Source organism: Pongo pygmaeus, chromosome 9 (genome assembly GCF_028885625.2).
Source record: "Pongo pygmaeus isolate AG05252 chromosome 9, NHGRI_mPonPyg2-v2.0_pri, whole genome shotgun sequence".
Taxonomy (NCBI): Eukaryota; Metazoa; Chordata; class Mammalia; order Primates; family Hominidae; genus Pongo; species Pongo pygmaeus.
Window position 1 is genome coordinate 122,369,523 of NC_072382.2, and position 22,753 is coordinate 122,392,275.

Below are 22,753 nucleotides of genomic sequence, written 5' to 3' on the forward strand. Positions count from 1 at the left end.
TAAAATCAGAGCTCTTTTGGTTTATTTAAGTGTTTTACAGGTCATTAAGTACTTGACAGAGAGGCTTTAGGGACTGGAAAACTTTATGTTCAAGCTTAAGAATCAGTGCCAATTACAGATCCTTCAGAAATGATGATGAAGCAGCCCAGAAATTGTGCGGAAGTCCGTGGGGAAATGCAGTCTGACCTGCTAACGTGTGTGTGCACACGCCTCTTCGGAGATAGCCGCCTTCCTACGATGGCCTGGCCCCCACTACGTGATTGTGCCTGTTTTTCTTTAATGACGAACCCTGAGAACAAGAATGAAGCTTGCCGTGCTAGTTTCCCAATTCATCCTCTTCTCTGCTCGGTACTGCATTCCTTTGGGCTGGAAGATTTCCTAACTGAAAATCATAGTTCAATGCAAGGGGATTTTAAGATTTTTTATCGAGTGATGTTTCTCTTGTAGACTCCCTTTCTACTCCCCAAAGCTTGGATTTCCTACCTTCTCTGGCTTCAGATCTGCCCCGGCACTTCCCACACCCTTCCTCTGAGCTCAGCATCTCACCTCAGCCTTCAGGGAGGAAGCAGAAGACATCAGACTGGAGCTCCTTTTCACCCTGAACTCTGCAAGCCCGCCTGACCTCCCACCCACATGTGTCCCTCCTGCAACTCTGAGGGGCTGGCCCTCCGCATGTCTGCCTCCCAGCCCCTCACCTTCTCAGGGATCTCACCTTTGGATCATTCGCAGCAGGGTAGGGACGTGCTCTGTTCTCTGTCATCTTTGAAAAAGCTGGCTGGGTGTGATGGTTCACACCTGTAATCCCAGCACTTTGGGAGGCCCAGGCAGGCAGATCACCTGAGGTCAGGAGTTCAAGACCAGCCTGCCCAACATGGCGAAATCCCGTCTCTACTAAAAATACAAAAAATTAGCTGGGCTGGTGGCGCACTCCTGTAATCCCACCTACTCAGGAGGCTGAGGTGGGAGAATCATTTGAACCCGGGAGGCAGAGGTTGTGGTGAGCCAAGATTGCACATTGCATTCCAGGCGGGGCGACAGAGCCTGACTCTCTCAAAAAAAAAAAAAAAAAGCTGACTGCACTTGTACCTCTTCTTCTGTTCCATTTCTGTTCCCTTTCGTAGCCAAACAACCCAGAAGAGTTGTGGGCATACACTGCCTCCACTTCACCTCCCGATCACTCTTCTGCCCACTGCAATCTGGCAGCTGCCCCACCAATCCACTCAACAGCTTGGGGAGGTCGCTAGTAGCTTCCATGTTGCCCAATCCTGTGAATACTCTGCTGTCCTCATCTTGGTTCTCAGCGGCGTTCGACAATTCCCTCCTCCCTTGAGACGCTTTCTCCAGGCTCTGAACACTCCATTCCTCCTGCTTCCCCCACCTCAGGTCTGTCTTTCTCATATCCCTTTCTGTTGACTCCCCCTTTACTCCTGTCTAAATGTCGGATGTCCCAAGCCTTGCCCCCCACTTCTCTAACTGTATATTCTCTCTGAGTGAACTCACCTATTGCCACACTTTCAATACCATCTATACAGTGATGACCTCCAACCTTCTCTCCTGAGTGCTGCTCTAGCAGTTCCATCTATCTATCTACTTGACTTTTTCATTTGAATATCCTCCATATATCCTAAACATGGAAAACCACTTTATTCCTCTTCCCAAATCTGTTTCTACCTCTTTCCCCATCTCAGTAAATGGCACGATTGTCCACCAGTTTACAAGACCAAAAGAATGGGAGTCGTTCCTCATCTCTCCATTCTCTAACTCCCCACATCCCATGCCCCACCAAGTCCTGCCAATTTACCTCCAGCAGGTGCCTCAAATTTAGACCCTTCTCTCTCTCCACTTGCCCTGCCACCCTTCAGTCCAGGCCACCACCATCTCTCTCCTGACCTAAGATGGTAGCCTCCTAATTGGTTTTTCTCCTTCCACTTCTCTTGTTCCTTGTTCTTCACACAGCACAGCATTTTAAAAACTATGCATTTCAAATACATCATTTAAATTGTTTCATACTACTCTTGTGCTTAAAACCTTTCAGTAGCTATTCATTACCCTTAGAATAAAATCCTGCTGGGTGCAGTGGCTCATGCCTGTAATCCTGGTATTTTGGGAGGCCAAGGCTGGCAGATTGCTTGAACCCAGGAGTTGAAGACCAGCTTGGGCAACATGGTGAGACCCCATCTCTTAAAAAATATATATACAAAAATTAGCCAGGCATGGTGGCATTTACCTGTTGTCCCAGCTACTCAGGAGGCTGAGGTGGGAGGATCGCCTGAGCCTGGGAGGTTGAGGCTGCAGTGAGCTATGTTTGCACCATTGCACTTCAGCCTGGGCAACAGAGCACAACCCTGTCTAAATAAATAAATAAATAAATAAATAAATAAAATCCTAACTCTTTGCCATGCCTTATATAAGGCCCTTGTAATGCCGTATAAGGTATGATCTGGCCCATCTAATTCTCCAGCCTCCTCTTGCACTCTCTCCTTGATCAGTTTCCCTCCTAACAGCTGTTTCCTCCCATCTTCCATGTCAGCAGAAGCCTGATTTTGTTCAGATATAGGGTACTTTTTTTCCATGAAAGAGGTGGTGATATTTTCAGGGAAGGTGTGTGCCCTCCTGTGATTCACTGCAGTTGAGCCACGGTTAATCCAAATCACTCATAGCCGTACCATGACTCCGTTGCCACTGATTGGGGTAAGTGGTGGGACTGAAGAGAATGTCTGCTGGTGGCTGTGGGAAAGATGGGCTGCCCTCGTACGAGAGTGACGCGTGAAGAGGAGATGCCTGCATGCGTCCTTCCTGCTTAGGGGTGTCGGAGGGTGAGGAGCCACCCCCAGCGAGGGAGACGCTGTCCACATACTGAGGAAGGCAGATGGAAGGAGCAGGCCTCTAAAGCCACAGTTGAGTTTCAGGATCAACCACAAAGTTGCCATCGTCCTCTTCAAAGGGATGATGAATGCCTTTACGGTTCCAGCCACATTTAGGAAGGCTGTCTGTTGCATGTGGATGAGCACATCCTAACCGGTATCTTTCCTCCCACTCGCTGGGTTCCACTCTCCCTGGTCTTGCAGCCCGTGGTCGTGCCGCGCCCTCTCCTGCCTCGGGAGGTGTGCGCGCGCCGTTACCTCTGTTTGGAGCACTCCTCGTCCTGCTTTTCACACATCCTTTAAGTTTCAGGTTGTTTTCACATAAAGGTTTCTCTGCTGTATTATTTTCTTTATGTCTGCTTCTTGTTAGTTTCATCCACAGCCCCTAGCACATTTTGAAATTATTTTTTCGGTATACTTTTTTTCTTCCCCTCTAGACTGTAAGATCCATAAAGGCAGAGACTGTATGTATCTTGCTCACCTTACAAGGTGCATGGCAGAAGGAAGGTGCTCACCACCTGTTTACTGACTGAGGGTGTGAATGGAGGAGTGGTGCTCATCTTCCTGACCTTATCCTCTGCTGCTTGATGACCTGTCACAGTTTCTACTTTAGCCACACGGAATGGTGGTTTCTAGAATGTTCTTTAGTCTCTGTCACTTTTCAGTCTTTGCATATGCATCTCAGTTTGCTGGAACAGCTCTCCTCCTTCACCCGGCCACCTCCCACTCTTCTGTAGGTCTCGGCTGAGCTGCCATTTCTTCCTGGAAGCATCCCTTTGCTGACCATGTGCCCTGGGGACCCTGCTCTCAGCAGGCAGAGCGCCTCCCGCTGACCCTGTGCCCTTGGGACACTGCTCTCAGCAGGAACAGCACCTCCCAGTCTGCACTGTAGGCCCCTGATTGCTTTTGTATTTATTATTTCTATTTTTTGAGATGGAGTCTTGTCCTGTCACCTGGGCTGGAGTGCAGCCCAGCTTCCACCTCCCGGGTTCAAGCGATTCTTGTGCCTCAGCCTCCTGAGTAGCTGGGATTACAGGCGTGCACCACCACGGTCAGCTAATTTTGTATTTTTAGTAGAGACGGCATTTCACCATGTTGGCCAGGCTGATCTCGAACTCCTGACCTCAATGATCCGCCCACCTCAGCCTTCCAAAGTGCTGGGATTACAGGCATGGGCCACCGCCCCCGACCGGGATGGCTTTTTTAAATCACCATATCCCTAACGTGCAGCCTGTAGTAGGTGCTCAAAAAGTAATTGCTGAATTAATTCCTTTGATTAATATTTTTGAATGCCCACTGTGTGTCACACATTGTGTTAAGTGTTGAGATTATAAAGATGAATAAGAAATTGTCTCCATTCTTACATTCTAGAAAGGAGACAGGTCTGTTAACCAGTGAATAAAATGCAATGTGATGAGTGTGGGAAAAGAGGCTGTGGGAACACCGATGAAGGAACAATGAAATCTTCCAGGGAAGTAGAAGATGGGGTGTTAGGGAGCGCTTCAGAGAGAGACTGGAGAAAGACACAGTGGGGTTCAAGCCAGCAAAATTATTTCCAAAGGGGAAGGATGGATGTCTGTGTCTATGTGTGTATGTCTATGTCTTTATGTCTGTGTGTCTACGTTGAAGTCTATATGTAAGTCTCTATGCCTAAGCCTCCGTCTCTCTAGAAAGCATATGGAGAAGGGACCACAATGGAGAAGTAAGGGAGAGTATGTGTAGGGAAAATGAGGGCAGAGGGTCTGAGAAGGGGCTTCAGCAGCTAGACTTGTTTTTTGTTTTTTTTTTTAGACAGAGTGTCACTTTGTTGCCCAGGCTGAAGTGCAGTGGCGCCATATTGGTTCACTGCAACCTCCGCCTCCTGGGTTCAAGTGATTCTCCTGCCTCAGTCTGCCAAGTGGCTGGGATTACAGGCACCCGCCACCACACCCAGCTAATTTTTGTATTTTTAGTAGAGGCAGGGTTTCACCATGTTGGCCAGGCTAGTCTTGAACTCCTGACATCAAGTGATCCATCCGCCTCGGCCTCCCAAAGTGCTGGGATTACAGGTGTGAGCCACCGCGCCCAGCCGAGATTTGTGTTCCATCCAGTTCTCCCCTCACTTGGGGCTTCTATATGTGTAAGCACTGGGGGCCTCAGGACCCCTGGCTTAGTCAACAGCTGCTCCCAGAGCTGGGAACATGACAGCTTCATGCCAGGGCAGCCCCAGGTAGCTTTGTTCTTGGGCCCGTAGATGCCAGAGGCAGCTCCACTCACCTTGCAGGGCTGCTCCCTCTCTGCTTGGGTTCCAATCTGGTTCTGCTCTTTACCTACTGGGTGACAGGGGCAAGTGCCTTCCCACCATGACAGGTTGATGATGTTTCCCGCAGAAGGTTCTGGGGAGGATGCAGTGAGATCATGTATGCAAAGCACCTCTCTTGGGGCTGTGCACAGTGGGAGCTGGGCAGTTGCCAGTTCCCTCTCCTTCCTCTCCCTCCTTGGCTGACTACCCAACAGGTGAAGACCAGCCCTGCTCTCTGACCGAGCCCCATGCGCCCCCAGCTGAGCCCCGTGGCAGGCAGCGGAGTCTCAGTGTCACATAAAGGCAGTTTCTTTAGCTGCTTCTTTTTAAAGAACAAAAAGCAAATTGCCTCTCAGTCTTACTTGGCTGCCTCAGCCGTGCGCTTTGCCAGCGTGTTTGTATTCAGGGATCCGTGGGGGTCCTGAGGTGGTGGGCCGTGCGTGCTGCCTGTTCAGTGCAGACCCCGCTTTGTCTGATTTCCTAATACAGTGCAGCATTCGAATTTTTCTCTAAGCATCTGAAAGGGAAAGGGAAATTGTGACTGTGGATGAGTCCCTCTTTAGCGACCTCTGTGAGATCCCCTCAAAGTTGTTCTCCAGCCCAGTTAGAAACCTGCCTGGCTTTTAGGAGCGGGAGTGCCTGCTGACGAAGACTCCTGTTCTGAGCCCTAATTACTGCTTGATGGAATGAATAAAGACGTCGTGTTTTCTGCATTTTACTTACAGAGTTGCTGATGCGGTGCATGTTGGATGAAACGTCTCTTTCCTCAGAGAGATTAAAAACTAAGTGCCTCAGCGACAGAGCCAAGCGGCTGTTTTAGCAACAGACTTCCCCTCCTGCGCTCCCTTGGCCTAGCAGTTGGAGCTGGTCTGGGCCCCTTCTGTTCTTTCCACTCTTTTGGAATCAAGGTGGAAGATGCCTTGACCATCGAATTTGACTGATTAAAAAAGAGACACAAGCATCTGTTGAGCCCTTGCTGTGCATCCAACTTTTTCCATCCATTCTCATTTCTTTCTCACAGCAACGTTATGAAACAGCTTGCTGTGCCCATTGTGCAGATGAGGAAACTGAGGCTTACAGAGTTAGTGTCTTGCCCAAGATCATCTGGATAGCAGGTGGCAGAACGGTGGTTTGAATTCAGCCTCCAGTGCAGAGTTTGTGGTCTTTCTCCATCGGCCCCAGGGACATTTCCTGGCCTGCGTGGTGGAACCTGCCCACCCCCTGAGGAGCCAACCAGTTCTTTTCCTTGACAGAGAATGGCAGAGTATAGTGGTTAACTCCCACCATATGACAAATCTCCCCAAAACTTAGTGGCTCAAGACAATGAACTTGATTGTTATCGATGGCTCTGTGTTTGGCTAGATGGCTCCTTTGATCTTGGCCAGGTTGTCTGGGGCTGCAGGAACGGGGATGGCCTCCCTCAGTATCAGCTGCAGCAAGGACCACATGGCTTCTTATCTTCCAAGAGGCTTGCCCAGGCCTGGCCTCTTCCCCACACGTTCTCCATGTCCGTGTAGATGTAGACATCCAGTCTTCCTCTTTGAAAGTAACTGAGCTGGCTTGGACCCTCTCTGTCTTGCAGAAGAGGGAAGCCTGATGCATAAGTACTTTTTACATCCTCTGTTATTTCACGTCTGTTAATGTCCGGTTGACCAAAGGAAGTCATATGTCTAAGTCCAGACTCAAGGGATGGATAATTGACTCCTTCTCTTGATGGGAGGGGCCAAGAAGCCCCATTTGAAGGGGTGTGCCTGCAGGAACGGGGAAGGCTTTGTGGTCATTCTGCAGCTACTGCAAAGGGTAACACCCACTCTTCAAAGGCCATTTCACAGCTCCTGGTCCTGTAAACTAAGGGCGTGGAGAGGGGTCTTTCTGAGCTTCCACATCTGGACGGGATATCACGAGGCTGTGCCAGATAGATGCCTCATTTTGTTTGTTTGGTGCATGTGTTGTTTTTTTTAAACACGCAGAGAATGTGAAAACATAACTTCCCTTTTGAATTGATCCTTGTTCTCACAACTAGTCATTACCTTTCATGATTGTTATTAATATTTCCCTGGACCAGCTGCTGCAGATGAGCCTGGAGTGCATGTTTGGAGTTGGTGGTGGGGAAGGTCCCTGTTCTGGGCTTGAGGTTTCAGGGATGGAGGAGAGGACATTGGTGCCCCATGCCTGCCCTCTTCTCAGGCTCACAGCATGCCCTGGTTTCTCCACCTGGACTTAACAGAGTTTCTGCCGTTATTTGGGAGATGAAGACCAGAGAGTTTTAGGCCCTTTGAAAGAAGGAACGGTTCAGAAGAATGAGTCAGTGATGGAGTCTCTAGATGTCTTGCCAGCTCCATCTCAGCTACTGTGTTCTCAGCCCCCTAGCCTCCCTCTTGTGCTTACAGGGACATAGTGCCCTGTTTTCAGTGCAGAAAGTGCTTTGATCAGAGGTTTGTGAAAACCAGTTTCAAGGCTGCCAGCTTTGGGTATTCCTGGGGTGTGGGCCTCAGTTCCAGGTTGCCCTGAAACTCTCCTTTCAACAGGGAGAGAAAAGGCAGTAGGAGCTACAAACACCTTGGGCCTGGTTCCCCAGCTCAGCCTTCTCGGGTGACTCACTCAGGAGCAAGTCAAACACAGCACAAGGGAACCCCTGCCCCAGGGCCCGTGACATAAAGGTGAAAGGAAGGCTTTTGGTGCCGCTTGCAGCCAGATTATGTTTGAACATTAGAGTCTGGTTTTAGGTTTGACGCTTTCTCATGTTGGCATGAGCACCTAGCATGCGGCCTGGCGCATCAGAAAAGCTCTAGAAGTGACCTTGCCACTCACCCACTCTGCAGGTGGCCGAGGCCCTTGGGTGGAATGTTCCAGGGAGAGTAGTGCTGGCAGCCCTGATTCAGGTGTGTCTGGGGAAAGGGAAAGGTGAGACCTTCAGTGTGGGAGCCCCTAAGGCCTGCAGAAAAATGAGACTCTTAAAGCTGCTCCTCGCACAGTGAGAGGGTACCTCCACCCACCAGGCTTTCGGCTTTTCAGCGTGGCTGATTCCTGGTGCACTGTCAGCCTTTATGGGTCCCATTAGAGCAAGAGAGTAAGAGGTTTTATGAGAGTTTCCCGCCCCTGTCTTAAAAAAAAAAAAGAAAACTAGAGTTTTCCTGCAAATTAAACAAATGTCAAATCAGCTTTGGGTGCCTGAATGGCAACCTTCCAGAAGCAGTGCCTGAGGCTAACTCAGGGAAATAGGGGTTCCTGCTCTCTGGGCCTCCCAGCAAAGCCCACCTGGTATTTGTTCTGCTCTTTGAACAGATGGCTGAGGAGGGTCTTTGTTTTCCTCCCACAATCAGGGCTGGAGGAGATCCTGTTCAGGAGTGCAGAGGCAGGGGTTTGGGGCCCCTCTCCCCACCAAAAAGATCTTCAGGGTTTCTAGGAGCCCCTGGCATTACAGGCAGCATTTCAAATATATATGGAAAGTGAAATTGGAAGGGGCAAATCTGTAGCTTTGTTCTGATTCTCAAAGAGGTCGGTGACCTTCAAAAAGATTAAGATCTCACGAGAGGCTGGGCACGGTGGCTCATGCCTGTAATCCCAGCACTTTGGGAGGCTGAGGCAGACAAATCACTTGAGGCCAGGAGTTTGAGACCAGCCTGGGCAGCATACTGAGATCCCATCCCTACAAAAAATGCAAAAAGTAGCCAGGTGTGGTGGCACGCACCTGTAGTCCCAGCTATTCAGGAGGCTGAGTAGGAGGATCATTTGAGCCTGGGGAGACTGAAGCTGTAGTGAGCCATATCGTGCCACTGCACTCTAGCCTGGTGACAGAGTGAGACCTTGTCACAAACAAACAAAACTCCTGAGAACTATTACAGCACCCGCATTTTGGACAAGAAGAACTTGGTCCAGGGGCTGGATGTGGTGGCTCACGTCTGTAATCCTAGCACTTTGGGAGGCCGAGGCAGGTAGATCACTTGAGGTCAGGAGTTTGAGACCAGCCCGGCCAATATGGTGAAACCTCTTCTCTACTAAAAATACAAAAATTAGCCAGGCATTGTGGTGCATGCCTGTAATCCCAGCTACTGGGGAGGCTGAGTCATGAGCATCACTAGAACTTGGGGGGTGGCAGTTGCAGTGAGCTGAGATTGCGCCACTGCACCCCAGCCTGGGCAACAGAGTGAGACTCCGTCTCAAATGAAAACAAAAACGCCAAAAGAACCTTGTCCAGGAAGGTCTACACAGGGCAAGTGACTTGTTGATTCAATTCACATAGCACATTAGTGGCTTTTTGTTTAAAGATCAGGTCCCTCTGTTTAAGGCGGGGTGCGGGGGGGCGCAAAATTGAGGAGGGGAGGCTTTTTCTCATTTGCAAGCAGCTTGTCTCTTAATCGACTGGTTTTTTTTGGTTTTGTTGTTGTTGTGTGTGTGGTTTTTTGTTTTTTTTTTTAAGTTGGAATCACTCCCAGAAGTAAAGGGGCTGAGATGAGCAAAATAAATAAGGAATAAGCAGGCTCAACGTGTGGGGGAAGTATAAAATACAAAGCGACTGAGTTTGGGGTGAAACTGACTCAGAGCTGAATGGGAACAGAAGTGAGCTGTGCCCTCTGTGTTCCTGGTCCAGGCTGAATGAGAGGAAGAGAGCAGCATGAAGGATAAAGAAGCCGGGTGAGCTTCTTATATAGTTTTCTGGTACAGTGGGCTAAGCGGCTTCTTTTTAAATGGGGAGCCCTAGGCTTTCAGTGTCCCCTGACTCCTACAGGTCTGGAGGATTGAAATGGAACCCTCACCTTCTGGCCGTTGATCCTGTCTCTTTGATTTTGCCAGAGTCCCTCTCCCCAGCTTAGTCCCAGCCAGGTACCCTGGGGCTGCCTTCCCCGGGCTCTCATCCTCCTCTTTCATCCAGCGGCTCCTTATAGTATAGTTCAGGAAGCCCCTGGGAGCCAGCTCTGTAGATCGCCCCCTCTTTATTCTTTGTTGCCTTTGACAAGGTGTGGAGGCCCCCCTCTTGGTTTCTCTAAAACGATAAGAAGGTTGAAAACATCCTTTTGCTATTCTCAACTGATAGCGTTTTTGCTCCTGGAGCCAATCTCCATTTAGTGGACAAACAGAGCCCTATCAGAATTGATCACCATCCTGCTGGCTCCCCAGGGGACTGTTCAGGGAGTGCCAGCCCCTCTCTGGGAATGGGTGGGTAGCCATATGAGGACCCACCTGAAGAGGAAGGAAGGAATTGGCCTGGCAGCTTCTAGAAATTCCCTCAGGTCCACCTCATTTCAATTCTTTTGGACAGGCATTGATAACCCATTTTGCAGATGAGTAAACCAAGGCACAGAGAAGTAAAAGAGCATGCTCCAGTGTTGACAGAGGAGGCTCTGAACACAGAACTGGTTGAGCCCGAAGCCCATAGTTCTGATTGAAGGCCTATCTGGGTGTGAGGGTATCTGTCTCGCCTTACTTTTCTGGCTGCATTTTCATTAGTATCTTCTTCTGATTAGCATTTGAAACAGAGTCTTTCTCTGTCGTCCAGGCTGGAGTGCAGTGGTGCAGTCATAGCTTACTGCAGCCTTGGACTCCTGGGCTCAGGCGATCCTTCTGTCTCAGCCTCCCCAGTAGCTGAGATTGCAGATGTGCACCACCAGGCCTGGCTAATTTTTTTATGTTTTGTAGAGATAAGGTCTCACTATGTTGGCTAGGTTGGTCTCGAACTCCTGGCCTCAAACAGTCTTTCTGCCCCCGCCTCCCAAAGTGTTGGGATTACAGGCGTGAGCCGCCATACCCGGCCAGTGTCTTATTAATATTAGAGTGCTAGATCTGATGATAGAGGCCTGAAGGTAGGAGAGAAGGAGGAAGGTGGCAGAGGGATGATCTTCTGATGGGGAATCTCCAGAGCTGAGGTCACAAATGGGGAGACTGAGTCCCACTGGCAGATAGGTCCTGTGCAGACATGCTGCTGTTTTGTTTGGCTTGGCAATGACTTTGAATGCCTGTGGGTAGGGCAGGCATTTTCCCATGGGCCACAGGCCCATCTCTCCCTGCGGCCACACACCTGCCAGGCTACACTTACTTTATTGGCTTGGTCGGCTCAAGAGTGCGAATCTGCACATCTCTCCCTGATTCTGCCTTCAGTGACATCAGGCTGGCAGCTTGAAATTGGCCATCTTGGGTGTATTCCACCATAGAAGTCAGCAAACACTACAAATCAGGGCTTTTTATTTCTTCAGTTCGTTGTTTATTTTTTCAGAGCCAGTTTACCTGCACAGTACTGCCTGTGGGCATTTTCTTTCAGCCTTCCATTGAAAACTCTCTCCAGTTTGTACTAGGCATGGCCATCCACCTTGCTTTATTTAATTCAGTCTCATTTACGCCTCATGACAAGCCTGCCCTGGAAGATGTACCTGACCCCATCTTGAAAATAAAGAAACACATGCCGGGCATAGGGGCCAGGGCTTGGGTTCAAAGACAAGTCCTTTGCCTTCAAGCGTCATACCCCTTGATGGGGCTTAACTCCTTGGTTTTCATTTGGGGGGAAGGTTTGGCAATATCTGAGGACATTTTTGTTGCCACAAGTAGAGGGGGTGCTACTGGCACCTGCTGAGTGGAGGCGGGGGAAGCTGCTAACATCCTACAAAGCACAGGGCAGCCCTGCCACAAAGAATGATCTGGCCCTGGCCGGGTGTGGTGGCTCATGCCTCCCAGCACTTTGGGAGGCCAAGGCAGGCAGATCACAAGGTCAGGAGATCGAGACCATCCTGGCTAACATGGTGAAACCCCATCTGTACGAAAAATACAAAAAAAATTAGCCAGGCGTGGTGGCGGGCACCTGTAGCCCCAGCTACTCGGGAGGCTGAGGCAGAAGAATGGCGTGAACCCGGGAGGCAAAGCTTGCAGTGAGCCGAGATCGTGCCACTGCACTCCAGCCTGGGTGACAGAGAGAGACTCTGTCTCAAAAAAACAAAACAAAACAAAACAATGATCTGCCCCTCTTCGTTTGGAAGCTACTAACATCCTACAGTACACAGGGCAACCCTGCCACACAGAATGATCTGGCCTCAGATGCCAGCAGTGCCGAGGTGTGGGGAGCCCTCGCTTAGCAGGTGGTGCCCCCTGGGCATCGCATTGCTTTTCCTGTCTCAGGAAGGCATGAACTAAAGGTAACACTCATCTTGGTCAGGAATGGGGAAGCACCGTTTGGGCAAAGCTAACTGTGCTACCAAGGTGGCTTTCCAGATGGGCTGGCAGGCAGGTTTAAGACCTCTCTGGGCTTGTGCCCAGACCTGGGAGGTTAAAGTCAGGTAGGAGAGGGTCACAGTCATCGCCCAGCAGTGGGAACTGTGACCTGAAGACAAATACAGACAGGGGAGGATTTCATGAGAAAAGAGAACATGGGAGTGGTGAGAAACAGCAGAAGCCCTGTCCCAGGAAGGGGCCAGCCAGCCATTGTTAGCGATAAGCCAGAGCTGGAGAAAACGGAATCAAGATCCAGATAGATTTACAGGGCTGCATCGGTGGTTCCCAAATCTGCCTCTTTGTCAGAATCATCCAGAGAGCTTTAATAAGAAAAAACAATGTATATGGCCAGACCTTGCCTCAGACTTACTTGGAATGGCCAGAAGTGGTGCCTGGAAGTCTGATATATGTATGTATTTGAGACAGGGTCTCACTCTGTTGCCCAGGCTGGAGTGCAGTGGTATGATCATGGCTCACTGCAGCCTCTACCTTTTGGGCCTAAGGAATTCTCCTGTCTCAGCCTCCCAAGTGGCCAGGACCACAGGTGTGCACCACCGTACCTGCCTAATTTTTAGTGTTACCCAGGCTGGTCTTGACCTCCTGGGCTCAAACAACCTCCCACCTTGGCCTCCCAAAGGGTTGAGATTACAGACATGAGCCAGTGCACACAGCACAGCCAAGTCTGAATTTTAAAACACTTTCCAAGTGATACTGATGACTGGCCAAGTTAGGGACCCCTGGGAAAGATGAACATGTTACTTGTCACTGACGGCTGTTAAATATCAAAAGGAGTATTTGAGGGAGGCTAGGCACCAACATCTCTCATGCAATAAAGTGTTTGAAGACTTGACACTGCTCTGCCCTTACAGCTGTAGGTGGGCCAGTCTCCTGCCCTCTCCAAGTGTACAGAATAGAATTAGGCACAGGGGACAAAATCTCTCTGAGCCTCATTTTCCTCATCAGTTAAATAAGACAAATACTACTTACAGCATGGGGCTTTTGCGAGGATGACATAAAGAAGCAGTGTGACAGCCATCAGCAAGCTCCCAGCTTAGCGTCTGAGTGGGGTGGGTCCTCTGTAGCTGTTGTCCATGGCTTTTGCTGCAAGAGCTTCCTCTTTCAGTCCAAATTCTACGTGGGTTGGGGTTCTACCTTGTGTCAGGGACGTTCCAGGCCCTGAAGGATATTGAAGTGAGGGAGGCCTAGTCTTCATCCTCAGAGAGCTTACAGCATAGCAGGGAGGTAGATGTGTAAAACCCCCTGCCCTTCAGCCACGCTGGGCACAGAGCGTGGAGAGGTGGCACAAGCTTGCCGTGGGCCTGGCGCAAGAGGGATCATGGGTCAGGGAAGCTGCTTAGATGGAATTCCAAAGGAAGTTACAGGGTTTTGGTAGGATGGAGAAAGTTCTTTAGTTGTGCCAGGTGAATGAGGCTGGTGGGCAGCAGGGAAAGACCGCACAGGCGGTGGCTGGGGAGAGGGTATACCTGGGGTCTCTGTGCCTTTTCTAATAGGCTTCTGGTTCTTGCCCTCTTTTTCTCTCTTTCCTCCTGTCTCCCTTCCTGAGAAATGATACCCATCAGGTGCAGACACTTAAAAAGTTCATCTGCTTGGTGCTTGATTTATCATTCAAACCTTCAGTAACTGATTTCCAGTCTCAAAAAATATTAAATACATCCATTTATTGAATATCGCATTTTGATATGTTTTCACGCCTCATTTGCCACTGAAGTCAAGGACAGATTCACATTCTTCATGGTGTGGGGCCCAGATTTGTCCTCGTACAGTGTTTTATTATATCCCCTCCCCACACCCTTCCTCCACAGACCCACGCTCCTCGGCATCTCACTTGAGCAGCCACCCTGACGGCCCAGCTGGCATGGACCATGGCAGGCCCAGGGCAGAATGGCCACATATATCATCCACAGGGAGAGTTATTTACATAGCACTGTAAACATTTGTGGAAGGAAAGACACGGTCTCTGCCAGACATCTCTAGATTCCGCATCAGACAGTGGCCAAGCCAGGGGTAGAGCCCAAGGGGAGAAACTGTTTAGAGCCTGAGGGGAGAAACTGTGTCCTCCCACAGGCCTGTGAGCACACTCATTCCATCCATTCATCCGCTCATGCTGGCAACTGAGGTTTGATAAGTACGTACTAAGTGTTAGATACTGAGCTAGGCCCTGGGGATTTTAAGATGGAAAGCTGTTGTGCATGAGAGTGCCGCAGGTGTGGGGGGAGAAGTGTGTCATTAGGAGCTGTGAGCATGGAGAGGAGGGCACGCAGTTCTCCCACGGAGGTGACTGGGAGTGATGGGGCCGTGGAAACACTTTAGAGAAGAAACAGCCCTTGAGCTCAGGCTTCAGCTAAGGATGAGTTTGCAGATAGCAGAGGAGGATAAGGACATTCCAGTCAGGGCATGCTGCCGGAGCAGCGGCATGAGGGGGAATCTGCATGTTTTGAGGCTGGGTGCTATTCTGTATGGCTGGGGATGGAGGGTTCCAGAGGGGCCTGGTAGGAGTTAAGGGTGGCCAGGAGGTAAGGGCAGGTCACAGAGGGCTTAGAAGTCACAAAGGTGAAGGAATTTGGGTGGTCTCCTGGAGATGGTGAGGGAGTGCCACAATTCATTGAGATGAGAGGATGGTTTGGAGCAGGGCAAGACCAGAGGCAAGGATGCCAGTTGGGAGGCTCGGCTCAGGGGTCCAGGTGAGAAATGAGGAGGAGGAGGAGGACAGGCTTCGGAAGACATTCAGGAAGTGGGCTGCATGCTCGTGACTGGTTCAGTATTGGTGGGCCCTTAGGCTAGGTTTCCCCAAAAATACACCCTGAGAAAATGACTTGTGTTGTAAGGGGTTTGGTTGAGGGGTGATCATGGAAATCAGCAATGGTGTAGAGAGACAGGGAGGGGCACCTGTGTTTAGCACCACAGCACGTTGGTGTGCAGGAGGCCAGGAGAAGGCCTTCATGCAGAGAGCCCAGGTGCTTGCAGCTCGGGGAAGGGGCTGGGGCAGGGCCCTGTGGGCATCTGCACGGTGGGTGAGGGAGGGAGGAGTCAAGTCTGATTCCCAGGACCACACGTTGGGTGGAAATGCCATTCAGATAGAAAGAATTTGGGGAAGTGGCCATTTGGGGATGACTAATTCAGCTTTGCCATGTTGAGTTTGGGGTGCCTGTAAGCTGGCCACATGGAAGCACCCAGCAGGAAGCTGATTGATGGGGTGTGGAATCCAGGAGAGGGGTGTGGGCGTGAGACACAGATTTGGGCTTTATTTGGGTAGAGATGCAGCCAAAGCCACGGGCCCAGATTGTGTCACTTATAGTCACTTAAGAAGAGCAGAGAGCAGATGAGAGAGGAAAGAGCTGGGAAACACAGGAATTTATGGAACAATCTGGGGAAGAAAGCCTGGCAAGTCAACTGAGGAGCAACCGGAGAAGGTGGAGGGAAAAATGAGGGCAGGTAAGACCCCGGATTCCAGGGGGTGGTTGCCAGTTGGAAGAGACTGGAAAAGATAGTTGCTACCGAGAGGGGTCAAATCAGGTGAGGGTAGAAAAGCTTTCGCTGGGCAATGAGGAGGTCATGGGGCTTTTGCAGGGAATGTTTTCAGTCGAGTGCTAGGAGCAGAAGCCAGAGGGGCAGCTGTATGAGGTTTTTGAGCAAGGAAGTGTCAAGGTCAAAGTGGCATTTTAGAAGATGATTCTGGAAAAGGTGTATAAGGTCAGAGATAGGAGAGGCTGAGGTCAGGAGGCCAGCAACGAGGCTGCTGCAGGCTTCCAGCCAGCTGGGAGTGCAGCAGTGGGCTTAGAGAATGTGGGAGGCTTCCTTGAGCCCAGGAGTTCGAGACCAGCCTGGACAACGTAGTGAGACCCCATCTCTACAAAAAGTATAGGAAGAAAAGGAGACGTCTGGGAGGCGGAGTGCAAGGAAGACTTGCTAAGACTCAAAATCGCTAGGCTAAGAGGACACATTTACAAAGGCTCTTGGGGCCAGCGCCACTGGCCACACTCTGTGTGTGTGTGCGCGCATGTGTATTTTTCAGGGCTGAATGCTGTCATCAGTAACACAGTCTCTGCCCCTACCATACTGAGAGGTGACCTTGGTTGTGATCCTCACCCCTCTAGGGCTTTTTCCTCATTGTGGAGGAAGCAGTGACCCCCCCTTCTAAGTTGTGAGACTCACAAGAATGATGCCTTTTAAAGCACTGCGTAGGTTGTGATGAACCATATGGGTTTTTAACTACGGTGCAAACAACTGTCAGGGCTTGTGTCTCTTCAGGGCCCAGGAGGTGCCCCAGAAGCTGACCCTGCTACCTCCTGCCCTGCTCCTCCGCCCCCAGCTCCACCCTTCTGGAAGCGCCTGTGTCTCCTGACCTCGGATGCTCCTTCTTCAAGGTGGATAGGCCTGGCTGGCTGGCGGCCTGTGGACAAAAAAGTGACCTGCCAGCAGGAGCCTTTTCTTCTTTCCTCTTCCATTCAGAGCTAGTCTGCAACCCGCTGGCAGGGAGAGTGTTGAATCTGATTTGCTGAAATACAGTAGCAGATTGATTTTGTAGCCACCAGCGCCTGTAACAAATTCCAAGTGAAGTTTGGATTGCACGATTGTGGGGTAATGACATTTTAATTGCATGTCATATTTAGTCTGGCTCAATCTCAGAAGCCTGGGGTGGAGGCCCAACCCTGCGTGCTCCCAGCGCCTCCCCTCCTCCTTCAATTGGGCCTGTTTGGTCCCTCTCAGAGTTTACTCTCCTTCCCGCAGCCCCTCCCACCTCGGGGATCTGGGTGCAGGCAGCTGGGGGTAAAGTCGAAGACAGTTCTGGGCTTGCATCTGTTTCAGATTTTTTTTTTAGAGCTGTTTGTTTTTGCCGTCTTGCTGTGTTGCCCAGGGTGGCCTCAAACTCCTGGGCTCCCCTGATCTTCCTGCCTCGGCCTCCCAAGTAGCTGGGACCATGGTTGCATGCCTCCGCTCCTGGCTATTTAAGACTTTTTCCCCCTTTCCCCTTTCCCAAAGGTAGCTTTCCCTACCTTTGTTTTTCCCTCTCTGCTTTCCCTTTTCCCTCATCTTTGCACTTTTTTTTTTTTTTTTTTGAGAGAGAGAGTTTTGCTCTGTCGCCCAGGCTGGAGGTCTCGGCTCACTGCAACCTTTGCCTCCCAGGTTCCGGTGATTCTCCTGCCTCAGCCTCCTGAGTAGCTGGGACTACAGGCATGTGCCACCTGCCTGGCTAATTTTTGTATTTTTAGTACACACGCGGTTTCACCATGTTGGCCAGGCTGGTCTCGAACTCCTGTCCTCAGGTGATCCGTCTGCCTCGGCCTCCCAAAGTGCTGGGATTACAGGTGTGAGCCACACGCCCAGCCTGCACATCTTAATGGACTTGCCTTCTACCCCCTTCTCCTTCTACTGCTTTTTCTTTCTTCTTCTACACTTGGTTTTCCTGTCCCTCCTTTCCTTGGCTCTCTCCACTAAGCTGCTGTGTGATCTTGGACACATCACTTCCCCTCTCTGAGCCCCAGTCCTCTCATTTATGAAATGCAGGGCTTAGACCGATTGGTCTCTGTGAGCCTTTGATATGCATGTGATTCCTCCTTGTGTGCATCCCTCCTTCCCTCCCCATTTGCCTTCTCCTCTCTCTCACTTCTTGGTCTCGCTTTGTTTTTATGGCGATGCTCGGAGCAGGAGTCTCTCATTCCACGATACAGGTGGAGGCCCGGACTGCCTATTATGATCCGTGAGCCTTCCACAGGAGAGGGACTCAGTGAGGAGCTGATTTGCTCCCTTCCCCCAGAACAGCCGAGTAATTGAAGAAAACATGAATGTTAATGATGCATTTAGCATTTGGAAGTTAGAGGGGTGATTAATATGTTGTAAGTTGTATATTAACACCTTCACAGTGGCATAATGAAGACAAAATATACACTCAGAGATGAGATTGTTTATTCTTGTGTGCAGCGCTCCTGGATGCCAACCCCCTAAGCCTCGGAACACGTGGCATGGCTGTGTGTGGCGGGGAGGGGGTGGGTGCAGGGACGGTGTCTGGCTTCGTGGTTTCTGCTGATGAACTCTCTCACCTGTCCTGGGGCTGGCCCAGGCAGCCGGAGTGGAGGGTGGAGAGCACAGTGGGCTGGGGGCTTGGAGTCTGTGAGAGACCAGATGGTAGGGGACACTGTCATTCAGGAGTGGCATGCCCGGAAGACAGTGCGGCATGTTCTTTGTGGTCTGCGGAGCTCACTCTAAGTTTTCAAAGGAACGACAGGATAGGAGAAGTGAAGGAAGGATGCAGGAAATAGGAAATGCCTGCAGTGTCTTGAGCTTCAGGAACTCTGGGATTTGCCCATTCTGCCCTAGGGAGGTCCCCCTCCCCAGCAAGGGGATTCTTGCTGCAGGTTATGCCTAGTGAGTCACAAGCCTGGGTGCAAGCAAAGCATGTTGATTGGAAACTCTCTGACCGGGTTCCGTATTGGTGCTCAGGCCTTTTACATGAGAACCACAGAGTCTCAGAATGTCAGTGCAGGAAGGGCCTTGAAAGAACAACCAGCCCATGTCCTGTCGTTTTCAACAGGAAACCAAGGCCCAGTGAGCGGACAAGACTTTGATTTGGATTGACAGCTCGAGGCAGAACCAGGAGAGGGTCAGCTCGCCTTCGTTCAGCCTCTGGGACTCTAGATTGGGGTGCAGAGATCTGGAGACTCTGGCCCCTCGATGATTCCCTTGGCCCATTTGTCCAGGAGACCACATAGGAACTCCACCTAGTAGCTCCAAAGTGTGGAATAGCAGATAGGATGTAGAGAGATTTGAATCCTAGCTCTGCTGATTACTGGATGTGTGGCTGTGAGAAAGTGGTTTCATCTCTTTGGGACTTAGTATCTCCATCTGTCAAAGAGGAACAATAATATTTAATATGCAGTATAATTGTCAGGATCCCTTGCATCCTAAACACACACACTAAAAAATGATTAGCATTAACGTGTGCGTGTCTGCATGCATGCACGTGTGTGTGTGAAATACCAAGTACAGTTTCTGGCAAAAGACAAGGAAGGCGCTCAAAAAATGGTGATAATGGTGTATCATAATTGTTACTGTTGTCATCATGATTTGCTTTCATGGCTGCAGCCTGCACACCCAGCTCTCATCTGTTCTTCAAGATTCATTTTAGTCACCCTTCCTCCGTGCATAATCCCTCACTTCCCACTACCCCCGTCTCAGTTCAGCACACTCCTGTGTGTGGTATAACCCTTCATCCATCTCTTGTTGGTGGAGTTTGCTTGTCTCTCTCCCCCATCTGCCTATAAGCTCAGTGGGGGCGGAGACTGTGCCTCCTCCCTTTGTCCTCAGCATCAGTGTTCCTGAATGTTCATTGGACAGATGAGTGCTCTAAATCCAGGCCTGGTGAGCCCCACCTGGGATGAAGCCAGTGGGTGTGAACCTGCCAGCTTCTCATTTCTCAAGATGAATCCTGAGTTCTTTTGTGCAGTGCAGGGAGTGCTGTGCTTTGGGGTTGAGGGCACCCCCTCCTAGTGACGGAGAGTGGGTGACCCCTTACCTCCTTGCAGGGCTGATTGTAACTCAAGTCCTGCTGCTTCCACAAAGCCTTCCCTAGTAATTCCATCTTTTCTGTACCGCTCCTGTAATACTTAATTCATTCTCCTGACATGCTTGTCATACTTCACCTTGTCCTGTAATCACTTATGTGATGTATTTCCTTTGTAATACAACTCATATCTATCCCTGTGGGACAACTGGTCCCCCCGTGAACCACCATGGTGTCCATCTATAGTAGACTTTACCACTGGTAGAGTTTAAATGGCACTTTGTTGAATGAAAGAATGATAGATTTCCTACTATATTTGTAGTGTAGAAGCCTGTTCGGCTGTTATCTCATTGTAATGCTAGTTTTTCTCATTGTCCATTCTACATTCCATGAGAGCAAGGATTTTACTAAATACTTCTGTGTCCTCATAATACTGGGCAGTTAATTTAATGGGTAATTAATTACTGATTGATTTCCTTTAATTTTCTATCCTATTAAGGCTTTTGAGGCAAAAAAAAATCTTATTAGCCTTGTTAAGGGGTGCCAACATTTGAAAGAATTGACTAAGCCTGAGTCCCTATGATGAAACGTATAGCATGTGGGATTCCCCATGACAGGTGGAAATCCAAAGGGTTTTTCTGATCATTTCCTGAAAGTCACTGATGACTTCACTGAAGGCAAAAGATCTCAGTTAAAGGGAATTATTAGATTTGACACTAGAAGTTGTCAATGTAGCCCTCGTTATCGGGCTACTTTGTGGTGGATGGGAACTGGCTTTGGGGCTTTGTCTATGACAGGAGAGCTCTCCCTGCTCACTCTGGGTGGGTCAGACTGAGGCCATACCAGAGCTCTGAGCTTCCACCATGTGTAGAGCCCTGAGCGGGGCAGGGAACACAGGGACAAAGAGAAGTGAGGTGGGTAGGGGAGGAGGGTCACGGACACGTGGTGCAAACCCGAGTGTGTGTGTGAGAAAAAAGCATTTCTAATCAGTGACCCTCGTATTAAGCAGGGTTCTGTGTGTGAGTGGTGGGGTTGCTGGGATAAAGAGCCATTTGAGGCTGGAGGGTTGGTCTCTGTCATTGGGGTCTTGGCTGGTGAGAATGAGGATGATTACTCATATCCATATGTAGTCGTGACTCAGAGAGCTCGGGTTCTGGAGTTGGAGAGACCAAAGTTCACAACTGAGCCCAGCTGCTGCTTAGCTGATTGGCCTTGGGTAAGTTCCTTACACTTTCTGTTTCTTCTTCTCTTGTGTGGGATATCATAATAACTGCTTCCTGCTTCTCTGTGTCTTGTAGAAGAAGACATGCCCCCACAGTGGGACTAACACTCAGATCTTGTCAATTCTTGTCCTGTGCTTTCTATACCCTTCAGCCGAGGGAAGGGGGGCTGTCTGCTTAATTAGCTGATGTTGATAAGAGCTTTGGAGATACAAAGCTCTTGATAAGAGCTAATCCCCTTAATCTGTGTGGGGCTGATGTGTGCATGTGTTGTACAAGGCAAATAGCACTGGAGGGATTGACCAGGAATGCAGGGCAGCACACGGAGCATGCATGTGTTTGTGTGTGTGCATGTGTACACATTGTTCTTGCTCCCTTTGAAGGTGCTGCAGACATGGTGTACAGGGATTCATGCCTCAGATGGGGCTTGCAGGAGATGCCCTCCTTGTTTTTCCATCCCAAAAATGCTGTGATTTTATCCTTGGTTGGAAGGTGGCTCCAGGTCCTGGGGCAGGGAAGTTCCTGAGCTCTGCAGGAGCATCTGTGTGGTCCAAGGGAAGGATTTAAGAGCCCAGAGTCAGGTGTGGGGTGAGCTTTCTGCACACTGCCCTGCTCACTGTCTCAGGATGCTGAGGCATTTAAAAATTGTCCTGATAATCCTTCTGGCAAAATTGCCAGCCCCGCTATAGCCTAGAAAAGGGGAATCTGTGAACTCAAAGATACGCTGTTCTGTTTTGACTCAGCAATGGACAATCTGTTTTCTCCCAGGAGTTTGGTCTTAACCTTAAGTTATCAATTGGTTCACTCCCCTCTGTTCCCTCCCCTCTGCATATGTAAGCTCTGCTTGCATCCTCTCTCGCTTCTTTCTGTGAACCTTCCCTGTGGGTAGTGATGGGGACAGGTCCTCAGTGCAGTGCCTGGCCTGCCCCCCATGTAGGCATGGCTCCCCCAGAAGCAGACCCCAAGTGAAGACAGAAGTAAGTGCAAGTGGTTATGTGGTTGGTGGTCCTGGGAACCACCCAGAAAGGGGGTTATGGTTTTTTAAAAGTGCACTCATTTGCCTGATAGAAGAGTGGAGAAGTGAGACAGGGAAGGGAAAGAAGACCATAAAACTGTGGCCTCCCAGGGCCCAATCCCACTGGGGCACAGTGGGAGACTATGGCCACTAGCTAGGGTCTAGCACTTGGGGCCTGTCCCATGTACATGGGCTGCATGAGCTCCAGAGACCAGAAAGTTCTTGGATGAGCCAGAGGTGCCTGCATCTGGAGGCCCCCAGATCAGCGAGTGTGAGAGAAGTGGACATGGCCCCACGGCTGCTCCTGGCCAATCTGAACTACTGCATCCTAGACCCAGGCTTGGCCATTGCCGTGAAGACATCTCCTGTGGCCGTAACCCCACTCAGATGTACATGCCAGCTACCCTCAGGTTCTAGGAGCATTTTTGCAATTTTTATTTCTTGAAGACACTGGCAGTGATGTGATTTATTAAAACTGTAAGTTGGCCGGGTGTGGTGGCTCACATCTGTAATCCCAGCACTTTGGGAGGCCAAGGTGGGCGGATCACGAGGTCAGGAGATCGAGACCATCCTGGCTAACACAGTGAAACCCCGTCTCTACTAGAAATACAAAAAATTAGCCAGGCGTGGTGGCGGGCGCTTGTAGTCCCAGCTACT

General features: G+C 50.1%; 1 protein-coding gene across 11 annotated transcripts in view; it reads left to right on the plus strand.

Annotated features, from left to right (window-relative positions):
• GRIK4 (glutamate ionotropic receptor kainate type subunit 4) overlaps window positions 1-22,753 on the plus strand; it is a 476,655-nt gene that overhangs the window by 80,488 nt on the left and 373,414 nt on the right. The window contains exon 1 of one of the 11 annotated variants that reach the window (XM_063671510.1): window positions 9,748-9,780. The exons of 8 other annotated variants lie outside the window; for them this stretch is intronic. The gene's annotated coding sequence lies outside the window, so the exon portion shown is untranslated. Of the gene's footprint in view, window positions 1-9,747; window positions 9,781-20,980; window positions 21,078-21,970; window positions 22,059-22,753 lie in introns of those variants that run through there. 2 more of the 11 variants (XM_054440158.2, XM_054440162.2) reach the window with 2 other exon arrangements.